Source organism: Coturnix japonica, chromosome 4 (assembly GCF_001577835.2).
Source record: "Coturnix japonica isolate 7356 chromosome 4, Coturnix japonica 2.1, whole genome shotgun sequence".
Taxonomy (NCBI): Eukaryota; Metazoa; Chordata; class Aves; order Galliformes; family Phasianidae; genus Coturnix; species Coturnix japonica.
The window spans coordinates 36,024,645-36,041,859 of record NC_029519.1 but is presented as its reverse complement, the minus strand read 5'-3'; the positions used below and the strand labels follow the sequence as shown (position 1 = coordinate 36,041,859).

At 36.7% G+C, this 17,215-nt stretch overlaps 1 protein-coding gene across 1 annotated transcript in view; it reads left to right on the top strand.

Annotated features, from left to right (window-relative positions):
• The window catches only part of TENM3 (teneurin transmembrane protein 3), a 968,340-nt gene that overhangs the window by 388,531 nt on the left and 562,594 nt on the right, over window positions 1-17,215 (top strand). The window contains 1 exon segment of the mRNA XM_032444361.1: window positions 14,421-14,578. The gene's annotated coding sequence lies outside the window, so the exon portion shown is untranslated.

Genomic DNA, 17,215 nt, shown 5'->3' with positions numbered 1-17,215 from the left:
TATGCAGGCACCAGCATTCTTGTAATTATTTTCTTGAAAAATACATAAAAATAATCTAAAAAGTAAGCGTTTATGCAAATATATTTCTGTAGAAAATGTTTAGCTCTGTAAACTATAGACTTGAAAAGGGTTTTGTTCTTCCAGTAGTTGTGGTAGCAGCTTTGGGTAAGACACCAACACCTATGAAAGCCTTCCTTAGAAAAGTATCCAAAAGACACTGCAGTGGGGAGTGCATCTTGGGGGACACTGCGGTATTCACCCTATTCCATTGCTTTCAGATTCTCAGATTAGGTAATGAAGATTGTATGTTGATAGCAGATACTGTCTCTGAAAACTGCAAGGATTAAGACTTCTTGATTTGTGGTTCCTCTTTGGATCTTTGGTCATTTTTCAGTTCACTCCTGTTTGTTATCTCTGCTTTCTTGCAAGAGTAACATCTCATTTTAATGGGTTTCCTCCTGGAACTTGCAAAGCATTTTGTAACAACTATGGAATGTGAATGCTCCTTTCTCCACGGCCTATCAACACATTCATTCTGCCATTCTTACTTTTTTTTTTTTGCTTCTCAGTCTTTGAGGCATCAAAGAGTTCACCTTTTTCATATTATCCTCTTCTGTGCATTCTGGCCATCTCTTAATAGAAAGATACTTATTGTATAGCTACCTAAGCAGTCAATCACAGCTTGTTAAACATTACCCTGGTGTTTTCACTCCTGAAGGGATTTCCCAGTCATTCTTCTAGGTACATTTAATTCACCTGTGCATCACAGCCTTAAATCAAAATATTACCTTAGGATATGCTTTCTGCCTAAGAATTGGAAATTCCTTAATGAGATTTTTCTTTTTAATGAAGTTCGAGATCCCTAATGGCTGTGGTATATATATATACCAAAAAATTTCTAGTTTCTGTCATCTCATCTATGACAATTAAAGTCAGATGATAAAATATACTATCAACATAAGCTTATTTTGTTTCCCTTCTTCTTTACATTGGTAGAGAAAAAATTTTTTAACGTAAAAGGCTTATTATCTATTGTATTCTTTCATGAACATGCTATTAGAACATATACTTTCACATAACCAAAAACTACTTTGTGATGAAAAAAGTCCAGCTTTATTATATGTAGATACAGTGCTTTGTAGAAGATGAAAAGGGCCACAGTTGTGTGTGTGTGTTCGACATTTTCTTTGTCCTTCATCTCTTTCCAGTTTAATTTTTTTTCTTTTTTATTTTTTCTCAAAGCACACTTAGACATAGTAAGCATCTTATTTTATCTTTAAAGATCCTAGCAGTGTCCTCTCTCACTGGTATAATTATATCCTTACACAAGGGAAAATATTTTAATGTACAGTGTATCACAAGAGACATCAACCGACTTATTCGTATTGGAACATGAGTAAATTAGCCTTGTGCTTTCCATATGAATAGTGCTGTCACAGGATATAAATATAAAATAGAAATAAATGCCGTATGCACTGAAATCTTATCGGACTCAAACAAGTATTCTAATTGTGCAGGTAAAAAGAACTGCAGTAACAAGGGGCCTTGGTGCCCATAGGCAAGACTTTGATTCTGTACCTTTCCGTCTTGTAACACTCTGCACAGAATATCCTTGTAGTCCTTCTCACTACAATTTAAAAGACCTCTAATAATTAAAAAAGACAAGAATAGTATCACCTTAGTTACTATTGTAGGACAGATTCTATTACTGTGGATATCAGTTAAAATAAGCTTAAGAATTAGGTGGACAATGCTAAGGTAAAGTAGCTGCTCTTGAACAACTAACCTAAAATACTTAAAGAATGGAATTTCTAATGGCTACCAAAATGGTGTTTTGATATATAAATTTAGCCTTTGATAAATTAAATAGATGGCTTCATTTACAGATTATGTATTATCAAAGCCAAATCTAACCTACAGCAAGTAGCCTCTTGATTTCATCTCATCAACCGATACAAAAACTAGTCTGCAGGGCAAGTTTTGAATATTAACTGCACTGTGCAATGCACTTTGAACTATTCTCCTTTGCAAGGATGAGATTACATGCATTCATCTTGGCCCTGGTATCCTGGTGGTATGCACAGCAAGAAGGCAGCCCTGGCAGAATTTTGATTTGTTCATGAATTTGTAGCTATCAAGTTAGTTTTGTAGTACTTAAATATTATGCTGCTTTAAAAAACATGATATCAGAATTCTATCCATCACATAACTCTCAAATCAGTGTGACGTCCTGTTAACTTCAGTGATGCCAAACAGATATTGCACAGCACAGTAAGCGTGTCTCTGCTCAAAGTGGAATCTGACATGTTAGAGCTACAGTGACAACTAAGTAAAAGCCTCTTTGTGTTTTACTGGTACCACATAGCACCAGTTCTCAAAGGTATAAGTGATTTTAAAATATCCTTTAAAAAAAAATTGCTCTTATGCAGCTTCATAGAGGATGGTAAGGGTCGGGGAGTTTTCTTTATCTTTTATAGCTTTAATTGGAGAGCCAGAACTTACAGGAAATGTACAGGGTTTTATTCAGAGTGAACAAAAACAACTAAAAATGAATTATTATTGCACCTGCGACTTCTAGAAGCTGAGTGTTCAGAAGCACGCTTTGCAATGTAAATGGCAGTTACTCATGCTCTCTGTTCGCCGTGTTTGTGAGATACAACTCAACTCTGTCCACTGTTGCATGTGAAACAGCATACATGCTGTGTTTAATTCTGAGTGGCATCCTTAGAGCATAAGAACAGCCTGCCTAGGAGACTCTGGCTACACTGGTATCACTGGTTCTCTGTTGTATTTATTCCTTTTCTATACATGCTAAGCTCTTTTCTTACTTTTTTTTTTTTTTTTTTTTTTTTTTTTTTAAATATACAGTTTACTTTATGCACATCCAACTTGTCATTATTTGTTTTCTTTCAAATTATGTGACTAATATCAATCTGTTAGAGTTTAACATGTAAGATCACAAATGCACATTGTATTTTCAAAAGCTACAAAGCCTTTGTTTCTATATTGCACAGATCACATTCCAAAGGAAGCTCTGCAAGATCCAGGTAGCCTTCAGTTGCTTTTGTAGTCATATCAGGATCCTGAGTGTTATTGTGAAGGGTTTTGTGAAATTCTGTTTTGTACAAACAGATACAAGAAAAGCATTTAAATGTCTGGTAAATCAATAGACATTTTCTTTCTCAGAAAATCTTATGCTTCTCTTGTTGCTTCTACTCTAATTATTAAAAAGAAAGAAAGAAAGAAAGAAAGAAAGAAAGAAAGAAAGAAAGAAAGAAAGAAAGAAAGAAAGAAAGAAAGAAAGAAAGAAGGAAGGAAGGAAAGAAAAGAAGAAGAAAAAAAGAAAAAAAGGAAAAAGGCACAAAGTTCAAATTATTCAGAGCAAACAGGAATGTCATTATGGTTTTACCCAACTGTGAAGTCTCCTCGTCACTTGCACTTACCCTCTTTTTCATTATAAAGAAAATAATTGAAGTCATTATTTTGTTAAGAAAGGGAGCAACCAGAAATAAAACATCTTTTTTCATAGCCTCATTTTATGTAGTAATTAAGAGCGCCTATCCAATTTGGAGTCACTAGAATTAAGGGAATTCAGAACCAGAAAAGAAATTGGAAGTTACTGTATTGTTATGTGATGTGAGTTGTATTGCACAAACTATTTGCAAATTTTTATTCATATTTGAACTTTACATCCAGCATTTACATCCAGCACCTGAAATAAAGATGTAAGAATTACTTACTCTGCTAAAACTAAATATTTATTTATAAAATGATTTTTATTTTTGATTGTCCTGTTATGTTCCGTTGCTTGTATACCAAAAGATCATTCTAACCTATTGCTTATTTCAGAATTCACTCTCTTCGATTTTGTTGACTTGACAGCAAAACATGAACTATTTCTGTTTCCTTCCACCTTCCATTCTTGTCTTCTCTGAGTGTCAGCAACACTTGCCTATCCATATGCAATCTTTTGAAGAATTCAGTCTTCCCTCTTACCTACCGCATTGATAAAAATTAAGAATTTTAAGCACATAGCTAGGGTTAAAAGGAGCAAGAGTCAGAAATCCAGTATGATGTATTTTACAAGACTAAGCCAGCTGTGAGAAACACATTTCAAGCGATGTACAGTATCCTCTAGAAATTCTATGACAGGGTCTATAATTCATTTCTACATATAGTTCAATTAATTACAAAAAAGTTCTCCTGATAACATTCTCTTTGCTTAGCACATTGACCTAACAGATGGCAGCACCCTTCACTCAGTAATCCTCATTCATGCCTTGCTTAGCCAGGAGAAGGAACTGCAAAATCAGTATGCGATCATTCAGAAACAGAATCTATCAAAGCGAAGACTGTCAAAAGAATTTAATTTCTGAGAGTTTGCTTTTACAACTGTAACAACACTCCTTGAATGTAGCTTGAGTTTAGTGTGAGCATTTCCTATTTTTATGAGGTAGGGAAGTGAGTGAAGTTGATTAGAGAAGTTGCTGTGTGGTCTATTCTGTTACCTGTGTTCATATTTGTTTTGACAGAAAGAGGCAGAAATAAGGAACAGCTTGGTTTCACTTCTTAGATTTGCAATAAAAGATACAGGATGACATAGTGTTGTAGTCATGCTTTGTTTCACCCCAGCTGTCAGAAGAGAATCTCCCTGAAATATTTTGGTATTTGTGCCCTTTATCAACATGTTTCTATGCTTTGGTATATTGCAAACAGCTATCAGTAAATTACCCTTGCCATTTTAAGCCAGCTGAAGACAACAAAATACAAACATTAAAACAATAGCATTTAATAGTAATTACAAAAATATGGACTTAGTAATGACTTCATTTTCTGCTGAGTTGCTATGTAACCATACGGTTTACTTCGGTCAATCAAGAATTTCCTTGGACTCTACCTAATTGGGTGGCATACGATTTAAGTATATGAAGTGTGATAAATACAAGCTGTCTTGATGAAGATGTCTGTTTACTTGGTGATTGACTGAGACAAACTGTAGTAACAAATATATCTATAGATATTTGTACTTACAAATCAAACTAGGCTATTAGAATTAGCAACAGAAAGTTTATCATGGGTATCACTCTCATTAGTTATGTAGAATGAGCAGAAGCACAGTGTCATGCACACTGCAAGACATTATCACAGTTGCTGTGAGCCATAGGGTAAGGGCAATGAAAGTAAATATTCTTTATTTCATTATTGCTTTACACTTCTAACTGATACAGATAGAAAGCTAAATATTTCATGCTTTTAGGTGTTGTGTTTTTGTTGTTGTTTGTTTGTTTGTTTAATTTTATCTTTCTATGCATCATAATGCTGGTGTTTTTGTCAGCCTGAGCACCCAGCTGGGCTATTTTTAGTTGGGTTCTCAGAGGAGACAGATGATATTTGATCCCAGTGTTCAGTATGAACAGCTACTCCTGCAGATCATTCCTTGGCTGGAAGTGCAGCTTCACCATCATCATGCAGCTCACTTTTTGAAAGTCCTTAATCTCAACCAGATGTTTTAACTACACAGTATAGACATAGAGAAATGGACCAAAGCAATGTGTGGAAAAGAAAACTTTTTTCCTACCAGCGTGAGAGGTTGAGTGAGATGGATGGGTGAGATTTGCAACAGAGATGATAGTGATGTAATCATTAATCACGAGTGATAAAGTTGAGGTAGCCTCAGAACCAGAAGTGTAGCACCAGACTTACAAAGGCCAAGATGGAACTGTAAAAATGACTGCTGCTTTCAGCGTGAAAACTTCTGTAAGGTTTGATTGCCGACAATTTTGTCCACTTTTTCAAGCCTTTAGGTAAATCTTTCCTACGAAGCATTGATGCTACAAAGACATTGGGTTCAGTTTGGCTTTGAGCCATGACCATGTTTATAACTTACAGGAATTAAGCAAAGCATACTTTTGGTTGTTGAAGTAATTAAGAAAACACCGACAGTGAAATACTGAATCCAATGTTTGTGGTGTTCATATGTGGGACTAACAGAAAGTAGCAACAACTTTCCTCCAATGTTTTGGGTTTCATTATTGCTGATGAAGGGAATATTCTGTGGTTCAGCTGCTACCTGAATAACTTCCCTCTGCAGTAGTGGGGCGGGGGAGGATTGAGGGGCAGGCAGCACGAATGTAAGGGCAGTACTCCAGCAGCAGAGGACGTGAGTCAAGGACTCTACACAACAGCTCAGAAATACTGTTGTACCCTTGTTCAGCTCCTTAATTGTAAAGCCAGAAGATGGAATGTTACTTGTTTCCCATTGATTCAGGTTTCATGTCTTAGCATGGCTGAAGTACGTCCTTAAATCTAAGGTGTGATTTAAGTTTGAAGGCATCATGTTTATACCGTAGGTTGGCTCATCTGGAGTCTGCTAGTTAGAACATAATCTCTGACTGATCCTCCGTGGGGAGGAGCTGCTGAAGGTTAGCTGCAGAAAGTCTCCTCTTACACAACTCAGGACAGGAGGGGTCAGGCAAAGACCCACCATCTGTGATGCTGTGTTATTTAGCCCCAAATGTGGCAGCCCTCAAAAAGATGGTGTTGCAGACAAATGTGCTCAATATGCTATGTTATCAGGAATGAACAACTCACAGAAAGGGTCATTTTATTCAGTTTATAGTTGAGTACACAGCAATCTTATAGATAAAATGTAGATAAAATGGCTGCCACATAAGCTTTTTTGCAGTGAAGTGGAGTTAGTATGAAGAACAGATAATAGACAAATCTTTCTCAAGGTCCAAATATGTCCTGCTTGTTGATACCCTATCTGAAGAAAGGATTTTAAGGTTGTTGGCAGAGAGGTCATAAGGAAAAATCAAAAGAACTGAATTTAATTCCAGTACTGGTTTTGCTTGTCCACACTATAGACTACCAGCACAGTACATAATACATCTCCATCTACCTATCTGCTTCCCAGAAAAGTAATTACACATGAAGATTATTTTCCCATTAGGACTTTAGGGTGCACACCAAGGGTGCTCTATATTAAAGACATCTCAAAGAGATAGAAGTAAAAAAGTGTATTTAATGATTATTCAGATTTCAGGAAAAAAAACCACATCCTTAACATACCTTTGTGTTCTACAGCAGAATAGGCTGAGTAGGGCAAGGCTATGTTTCAGTCTGTATTCAGTCCATTCAGTTGTAACTCCGTTTTTCTCCCACAGATGATGCATGATTACCTGAGTACACATAAGTGCACTTAATGATAAGGCTTGAGCATATACTTGACTGGCAAGAAAAAGGAGAGGGCAAATGAGGCATTTTCTGTGAACTTAACATTTGCGAAGTAGATTGTTATTTTCCTATGGTATTACTTCTTCAGATACGGTCTCTGTTTTAAATAATATCTCTGAAAAGAACTAAATGATATCCAGGCATTGGTGGTTTGACTGCTGATTTGAATAGTAAAATGAAAACCTCTATCACAACTACTATATGTATCTTTTACCTGCCATTTGTTATTATTTTTTAATCTTCTGTATCATCACTTATAGATCAATAGTACCAAAATACCCTCAATATTCAGCCAACATTTTTTTGCATGCATGTTCACTGTGATACTGCCTCTAATTATAATGCACAAACTATTTCCTACCAAGTCAATGTTATATAAGCACTTTTTGTAACCTTAGATAAATGTGTAGCAGCTATTGAGGAGAGTATTTCTCCAGATGGTTTGATTATGACAGATAACCTTATTTATTGTTGAGACAGTACAGGGCCATGCTGCACCTGTGATCCTTCCCCCAGTCTGTCTTGCAGGATTGTCTTTCAAGCAGGAGACCCTGCCAATTTTTTTTTCAGGATTGAATCCAGGCATTCGCCTAACTTTAGACTGCATCAGTGTATCACATCACCTCCCTGCTCATATTCTGATCCCAGTTTCAATCAGTTGTGCATCTTTTATGTGTCCTCTACAATTGCTGCTTCAGATAGAATATGTCCCTATTTCATTCACTATCTTAGTCTTGATCCTACACCCTTTTTTTTCAGTTAGGGTGAACTTCTTACTTTAAAGGCCCAATTTTAAATTTTGATGCCTTAATGACACCTTATTTTTGTTATTTTTCAAGGCTTTGTGGAAAAGATTAAAGGAAAGATTAAACCTATGCATGTAGCTTAAAGTTACGAAGATCCTTTCCAGACAAAGAACTGTCTTATCTATTACCTGTCACATTACAAGTATAGAAAAGGTTGAAAATTTTGAAGTATATAATAGATTCTCTTCCCACTTCAGTGGGACTTGGCATTTTTATGTTATATATAGAATACATACTGAAAACAAAATAACCATAAAGTACAAAGGAAATCTACTTTATCCACACAACTTATAAATGATTACATGATAATATATAAGAATTTTATCATAATATTCCTTACAATATTAAATAGTTAAGAATTGAGGAAATTATCAAAAAGCAACTAGAACTTCCCAGTCCTGTATTATAATTTGTATTTTCTCATTACGCTTATGATATGTCTCCTGTGTTTGTATAAAATAAGAAATAGCAATTAAAGAAGTTGAAAGAAATTTGACAGCTTGAAAGGCTCATTGGGTAGCAAAATGAGGCAACAAAATGCTGAAATCAAAGTTATCACATACAGGTGCACCATAATTTGAGACATTTTTCTCTTACTCATTAGTCAGCAGCGGTTGTTGTCTTTGCAATAGAAAGCAGTGTGGTCTGGCTGTCTGATTAATAACTTCCATCCTCAATTTGGGTGCTGCTGACTACAATGGAATCATTTTCAAAGTGACTCCAATGTTGTATGATAAATGGATTTCAGTAAGACATTTTGATGTGTAGATAATGCTGCCTGTGGAGAAATTGTTGAGTTGTTTCTTTTGCTATTACTAAACTTCCTTTACTTTTTTTATTTTTTAATAATACTTTTATATTTTGTAAGAGTATATTGTTTCATACTTTATATTTTACAGTGATTTATGTACTTTTATTTTCTTATCAGCATAAATGTTTATATGACATCACTACTCTTTCAGAAGCAGCTGATGAATATTATGAATGTTAATAGGGGCTAAAGGCAGATATTATCTCCATCCTGTGCACGAGCATATTAAAATTCAACTTTTAGTTTAGGTTCTGTTTTTTCATATCATCACCAGTTTGATGTCTCATCCAGTTCCAAATAATGGATGATGGACTGTTTTCCTCATATTCCAAGCCCATAGTCTGTTTGCATGTCATATGCTCTTTAGCACCTACTGAACCCACCCACCTAAGCCAATTTCTCATTCCTGGAGGTGTACGAGGCCAGGTTAGATGGGGCCCTGGGCAGCCTAGTCTAGCATTAAATGTGGAGAAAATGGAAACTTTTTTCTTTGTCTGTTGACCACAGAGGAAATCTTGGACAAAACTTGAACTTTCAGACTTTGTTAAAGAGTTTAAAGATGGCCAGGTGTGGGAGAACTGTTGGATTCTGGCTTGAGCTGGTGATTGAGCACCTGGAAGGGCTGTGGCTGGCCAAGGGAGCACAGGCAAATTGTTTGCACCTGTGCTCCCCAGGTGACCAGAAGGGGTGGACCCAGGGTGGAGCCACCCTGGGCTCATATAAGGGCCAGCCACTGAAGGGAGAGCATTTTTGAGACTTGGGCTGTTTCCTGCAGAGTGGTGTAGAGCTGAGATTTCCTTTATTAGCTGGGTAAGTTGGAGTCTTTTTGTAAGTGAATTATGATCTACTTGTGAACGATTTACCTGCTATTGCTAAGAACTTGTCAGTAGTGATTTTTTTTTTTTGCTTCTTCATAAGCTGAACTTTAGGAGTGTCTTGTTTCTGATTGACTGCGCAATATCATTTAGTTGCCACAGTCTTCTATGTGAAGAAACATTTGGAGTTGCTGTTTCTGATTTTGCACATTCTTGTGAATCAGTCTATTCTTAGAAGTTATGTTGATGATGATAATACATGGTATCTTGTGGCTTTCAGCAAGTTTTGTGTCAAGTGCTTATAGTATGACTGTGCTGGTATTTTGCCAGGCTCTTGGTAAGACCTGTTTATTAGAAGTCTTGTTACAGAATACAGATTGTTTTCAGGCAGGTCACAAATCTTAGTCATAGTTTAGTGGATCAACCAGCATTTTGTTGTCTGAGTTAGCCTTTTTATGGCTGGTTTCCAAAGTGCTAGGCTGGAGTACAGGTTTGGAAGTAGAAGTAGGAGAGCTAGGAAACAGGGAGGTTAAGAAGTGTGGGACATGCAGTCCTCTGGCTCACTTCTTGGTTTTGTCCCTTGTGTTTAACAGTAAACAAACTGTTATGAAATTCATGTTATTGCTTGAAGAAAGAAAGGTTTTCTATCTGGTCTGGAATGTAGTGAGCCTGTTATCTTTGCTGTCATCTTCAAGAGAAGCAGTTGATGAGAAATGTGCTGAGTATGAGTAGTAGGAGATAGCAGCTGCTTTACTTCAGCTAAGAGAATACAAGTGACCAACTATGATAAATCCAGTTTTCTTTCTATTTAGAAATATTGATCATGAATCAGCCTGTATTAAACATGGCCTCTCAGAAACCTATCATTTTATAGACCAAAGTGTTTCTTCAAAGAAGTAGATGTTAGATCTAGTAATATGCATATATTCATAGCATTAGGGTATAGAGGATATTGGGATATAAGTTGTCTGCTGAAGACTGTGAAGAGTGCTTGAACGCTTTTATATATATATATATATATATATGTGTGTGTGTGCAAAACAGCTCATGATTGGAGAAATCCATAGGAAAGCATTAGTAAGATCTATTATAAACATTAATTACATTAACATTCATGAACTATCAAAGGCAATAATGTATTATTGTCTGTATTTTGCTGAATGTCTTTAAAAGACCAGCTTTTCCTTCACTGTAGTATTATTTCCGTCATGTATGTATTAGTTTCATCACATGTTGTTTTCTTCTAAATAATAATTAAAACAGCTTACCTGCAGCAGCTATGGGTTGTTTTTGTGTTTTGGTGTTTGGTTGTGTTTTGTTGCTGTTGTTGTTGCTGTATTTGCTGTTGTTTTTTGTTATCTGTCAGGTATATTGATTAGGAAAGGAATATATCACTTATGTCTCTCAAACAGGTATTTGAGAAAAATGTTCATCTCTTAAAGGTATTTACCAATACCTCCATAAGAGACTATGAAATAAAATAGCAATGAAGGTCTTAACGTTTATTCTATTACTCTAGAATGCTCAGTAAATCTCCTCTTCCTTGTAACATGCCATCATTTTCTGCTCTATTTTCTCTGCAGTAGACTTCTTTACAATAATTAATTATATCATGTAATGCTTATGTTAGTTTCTGTCCTCTGATAACTGTAGTATTTGCAATGCTGAAATACCATTTTTGCATTTTTGTCTGTTCTGTATCCATAGGGGAATTAAGCCTTTTATTATTTTCTCTCTAATCCTTCATAGAGAAGTCTGTTTTTGTTATTTTCTTAGTTATTTGTATTTCTTATTTCACCCATTAACAAAAAGTTCCACCTTGTTCTCTAGAATGTAAACTTATTTGGTGAATTTTAGGTTTTTCATACCTGAGTTATAAGCTGACATGTTTATTTTTCAGACCAGTTTTATAAACTTGTTTTCTTTCCTCTAATTTATAAATGGAATATAATTAATTATTTATACATTATTTCCCTATAGAGTCATAGCAGACTATTTGATGGTTCTCAGCAAATCGTTCCACAAGCAGAGTTCTCTCAGGCAGCTCATGGTAGTTAGCCCACCTAGTTTTTAAGCTCTCCTGAGCCTTGACACATTGAAAGCCAGCCTATGTATTGTATCACTCAGTGAATTGTGATTTACTCTGATGCATTGTACAAGTCCATTCATGTGTTTTTGTGAGTTTGTGTTGTTTTGCCTATTGCATCTGCAGTAAGATTGCGCGTTAATAATATGACAGGAGCCTACTAATACTGTTGGTCTTCATTCAACCAGGCTAATATTTGTAGGGTCCACATAACATTTCAGCATTTGCCCAGTATTTCAGGCAGGCTTATGCACACTGAAAGTTCTTTCATATTGCAAAGTTAAGTGAAAGACAGAGAATTGTGTCCTTTACATTGTTACCAATAATGTCCTATTACTTTTTATTTTTGCTTGTATGTCAACTGTTAGGTCATGGCTGGAATCGGTGACAGAGCATCTGGTGAAGGGGTGTAGCCAGCTCTGGGAGCACAGGTGGAAGCAATTTGCGTGTATGATGAGAAAGGGTGAACCCTGGCTCCATCTCTCCCTAACCTCATTTGGGGGCTGGCAGCTGCAGGTGAAGGATCTGATCTCTACTTAGACTTTGCCTTCTTTGGAGTGTAGAGTGAGCCCTGATCCTTGGAAAGGAGTAAATGATTTCATGTTAGTTACTGGATTGTGACCTCTGTCTTTCTTGGGTGACCTGAAACTTGTTTAAAGCTGTTTTCTGCTATTGTGTATTGGTGATCCAGGCAGGCGTTCCTACTGAAGATAATATAAGTTCTGAGATGTCTCTGTTAAAGGGTCTAGCAGGTTCATTTGGATGGGGGAAATCTGTTTCCCTGGAAAAGGAGTTACCTGGGCACATACTGGGACTCTAAGGCTCTCCATGGCAGTACCTGGCTTCTACAGTAGAAAGATAGGGCCTGTTAAGGCATGGGGAGAGTGTCAGCACCTCTCCAACCCAAATAATAGTGTTTCTAGAGGGCCTAGAGAAGGATATTTTGATGTAAGAAGACTATGTGCAGCATCCGCCTTAGTTTGGTTTCTGTTAGTGGCCTTAAACTGCTTAAATAGCTTGGAACAGTGTCTTGATCAATATCAACTATTATGTGAGCAAGTTAAACAGCTAGAACAAAAGATTGCTGTATTGATGAGTAAACCTACCCAAGCTAGTGCAGTACAACTAGTCATAGCCTTGTCTGCTACAGATGTAGAAAGCTCTTATGGCTGTGATATTATTGAAAAGGAGAATTTTAAAAATCTGAACTAGAGACTCTGGAACCAAACCCTTTAGAAATACAACCATTAGTCACTCAAACTAAATAAATCCAAAATTAAGTTCCTCCCTACTGCCAAATTAGACATGTAACCTGGGACTGGTTTGGTTGTGGTTTTTGACAGTGTCTGTGTTCCATTCATGCCTCAGCTGGGTTCTGGTCTTGGGTCTTGCATGGAACAGAAGGAAGGTATATTTTGAAAAGCCGTTACCGACTGCATACTCTGTTTTGAGGGCAGTAGAGCCTATAGAAACAACAGAGGTGGTAGTAAAAAGAATGCTACCTATTCAAGGGTGAGTGAAAAATCTATCACATACTCCTAAGGCAGGTGTGCCTATCTAGGAATGTGGAGTCACTTGTTATCTTCTCTATCAAAAGAAGAGACTGCTGTCAATTGACCAGAGAGGAGTCCTGTTAAGAAAGGGAAAATACCCTATCCCTGAAGATGCACTGATGGTTCCAGAAAAGGAAATCCTAGTAAAGGGTGAGCAATTGCATGCTCTTCCTTAACTCAGGCAGTCTGTTTCAGAGGTGGGGATGAACAGGGTAGCTATTGGACTGAACTAAGAGCAGTGTGGTTGATTATAACCCAGAAACCAGGTGATGGTGTGTTGTGCATCTGCATGTATAGCTGGGTGGTCTACTGAGAGCCAATGTTTTAGGTTATGCAGTGAGCCAGTCAGGATCAGACTCTCTGTACCCAACCAATCTAGGTAGATACATGTGGTTGACTACCTGGAACATAATTAGGTATAGAACAGCATACACCTACCATGTGGCAGAAGTAGCAGGGGTTCTTGTGTCAGTGAATCATCTTGTTCTTCAGTGATGTGTAATGTTGGACTTTCTGAAAATATTTTGCAAGAGAATCCAGAATTATATATAACCAAAAATTGTGGAGTCTTTGTCACTTTATGGAATAATACCGGTGTTATGGCAAATTGTATCCACATCAGAACTGTAATTGTGAACAGACTGGAAAGGGCAGCTTGACTGATATGCTCAGTCATTGGTTCGTGCTGTGAAGAGGTGGAATGTGTGGGAACTGCTAGGTCACCAGCCTGAAACAGTGATTGAGCAGCTGATGAAGGAATACAGCCAGCCCTCAGAGCACAGGTGGAAGCAATTCACCTGTGTGACTGGAAGGGGTGGACCCTGGCTCCATCTCTTCCTAACCTCATTTAAGGGCTGGCAGCCACAGGGGAAGGACCTGAGCTATACTTAGTTTGCCTTCTTTGGAGGGTAGAGTGTGCCCTGATTCTTGGACAGGGATAATTGATTTCCTCTTAATTAATGAATTGTGACCACTACATTTCTTGGGTGATCTGAAACTTGTTTAAAGTTGCTTTATCTGTTATCATCTATCCTTATATTGCTAAAGAATTAATTTTATATGTATGACATACTGTCTTCTAGACTCTAATTAAAACTTATTTTTGTTCCTTAGGTGGAATGACTACTCTGCTGAGATGAGCTCTTAATTAATGCACAGAGATCCTGAAAGTCCCACCTCTCACCAGTAATGATTGACATCCAAGGATACATAAGTTACACTAATTGAGCTTTCTATTTCTACATTTTTCTGCAGCCAACTCATCAGAAAAGGTAGGTGAACAACCCAGTGTAAAATAAGATATTTGCTGTCATCTGTATTTTTCTGAGGGGAAAATCTTGCAGAGCTAGTGTACATTTATTACCATGGGTGTCAACTCCTTTCTTCAGTATTTATGTTTCCTTTAACATGAAAATTACTATTTATTATTATTATTCAGTCACATGCACCTGAATAATCACACAATATGTACTACTGAAAAGAAAATATGCTTTTCTAATTATCAAAGAGCACTAAGGATCCCAAATAGCATTGCATGGGAACATATGCCTTATGAATCAAAATCATTTGGTATTAAAACAAGGTATTTAGCTGTTTCTGAGTAGCGTTTTATCTGTGAATGTTTTCTTAATTTTGACCTATAATTTGAAGCACAGTTCGCGTAGTGTTAGGCAATCATTTTTTTCCATAGGTTTCAATATAGTACTTTATTTATAGAAATTTAACTTAATTTAAATATATTATTGTGGAATTAGTGACAAAGTGAAGTCACTGAATACTGATTGAGATGAAGTCCAGTGAAATTAAAAGACACTAATAAGAAAACAATTGATTGAGAGGAACCAAGAAAAGGTGATAGTGTATATCTGAGCATATTTGGCAGAGGAATTCAATTGCAAATGTGACATATGAAGTATTAGAAGTAGTCACAGAGAAAAGCTAGAAAGAAGGCTAAACATATGTCTGTACAAGGATTTCTCTAGGGTTTAAACAGTAATCCAGGGTATAATGGTAATTTATTCTGTTTTGGGACTTAGCTTTTAGCTGATTTGTTGTTGGAGTGTCTAGATAACTTTCAAACAGTCTAAAATTATTCCTTAATTATAATATACGTTTCTGATTACAGTAAATAGTGAAAGTTGAGGCCTTGAAATAGGCATCAGACTTTTAAGTCCAGATTCATTGTTTCTATTTTGCATTTACTTTGTATCTATTCTGTTTTCTGTGAATTTAATGTGTTAAATGTGTGTAAAACATTTTAAATAATCTCTCTGAAATATGTTTAAGATTCTGTGAGCAAGCCTACAGTTTAGTTGATGTGTTAGAGGAATTACGCCTCCTTGGCAAATAACCATATTGGGTAAGATTATATACTTATTGATGTATCTTTAACTATGGAGTGGAAACAGTTATATCTGTTTCCATCTAGATGAAAAGTGAATAGATTTATGGGAGGGGTTGTAATATAAACAGCTATGTATGTGTTGCTTGGAGACCGTGTAACTTTTGAAATGTTTGAAGCTTGGCCTGCACAGAACACTATGAGGGATAATTTAAATCTATACTTACCACAGTGAAAAAATCAATACCTGCCCACCAAACTCCTAAAATCTTTGAAACCAGGTAGTTTTGATGTGGAGAGTGAAGACCTATGTTGAAGAGAGTGGGTTTTGTTTTAGTTTGGATTTTTGTTGTTGTTGTGTTTGGTTTTTATTATGTTGTAGTAACCAGGTGCAGTTGCCTGCTGCTGCTTCTGAAAAAGAGTGCCAGAGAAGCATGAGATATAAAGTTGTTCATAGACTGGTGTGTGTTCAAAAACTGCTGGCAACATCGTGCACAGTCCCAGGAGAAACTCCTGGCTGATCTGTTTCTTCTTTAAATCTTTTCATCCCTTGTTTAAGGTCTGATTAGACCATGAATTGTCCAGGATAAAGTGTTTTGGTGGAGCACAAAGTGAATTATTTTTCAAGTGAGGAAATCCAGAAAAAAGCTACATGGAGAGGGTTTGTAAATAAGTCTGTGTACCACAAGGTGCCCTCAGAAGTCAGGTTGCTCTTCCTTGTCCAGTTGCTTCCCTTGGCTTTCACACATAGGATGAGCAATGTACTTCCTTCTCAACCCTTCCAGAAAACTTTACTCTGATCTGTTCCTCAGAGGAATGGCTCTATTTGCAACCAGCATATCCCCTTATTACGTATTTTGTGGCATCATTCTGCTCACTTTTTGTTCTTCTTCTCCATTTTCTGTTTTACTGTCTCAATCAGATTTTTTTTTCCTCATTCACCTACATAGTTAATATGAGGGAAAGAGCTCATGTTCTAGAGGATCCCATATGATCTAAAATGCAGTAGTAAAGAAAAGACAACACTTTGCTTTCACTACTCCTTCTTAAATGAAGTTATCTGTAGTAATATACACTACTTTGCCAACAAAGCTGAATATCTTTGTATATCCACCTGTCAGCCTAGAAATTACCCCAGGATGCTCTGGGGCCCAGTGACGTTTCTTGAATCTTTTTGCTTCTGGGTCAAACTCCAAGAGGGGAGCTTGGAAGAAAGCAAAGTGTTGCTGGGATTCTCCAGTCTGCATGTGCTGGAGTTGAGCAAAGAAAAGATTGTTTGATCTTTCAGTAACAAAGGGATATCTTACAGTAGGCATCAGCCATTTCTCCCTTACAGATTTCATCCTTCTTTGTTGTACTTACAGCTATTTGCTGTCCACCTGCAGTAAAAAGGCTATAGAGAAGGGAATTGAAAGGAAAGCTAAAACCAGAATTCAATAGGGCAGGTGCTGGACCAAAAGAAGTCCTAATAAAGGAGTACCCTCAGTTTTCCAGTGCCCTCTTTTTCTTCAAGATTTTGAAAATATCTATTTCTTACAAAAGTCTACATAAGAAAACAAGCTGGCAA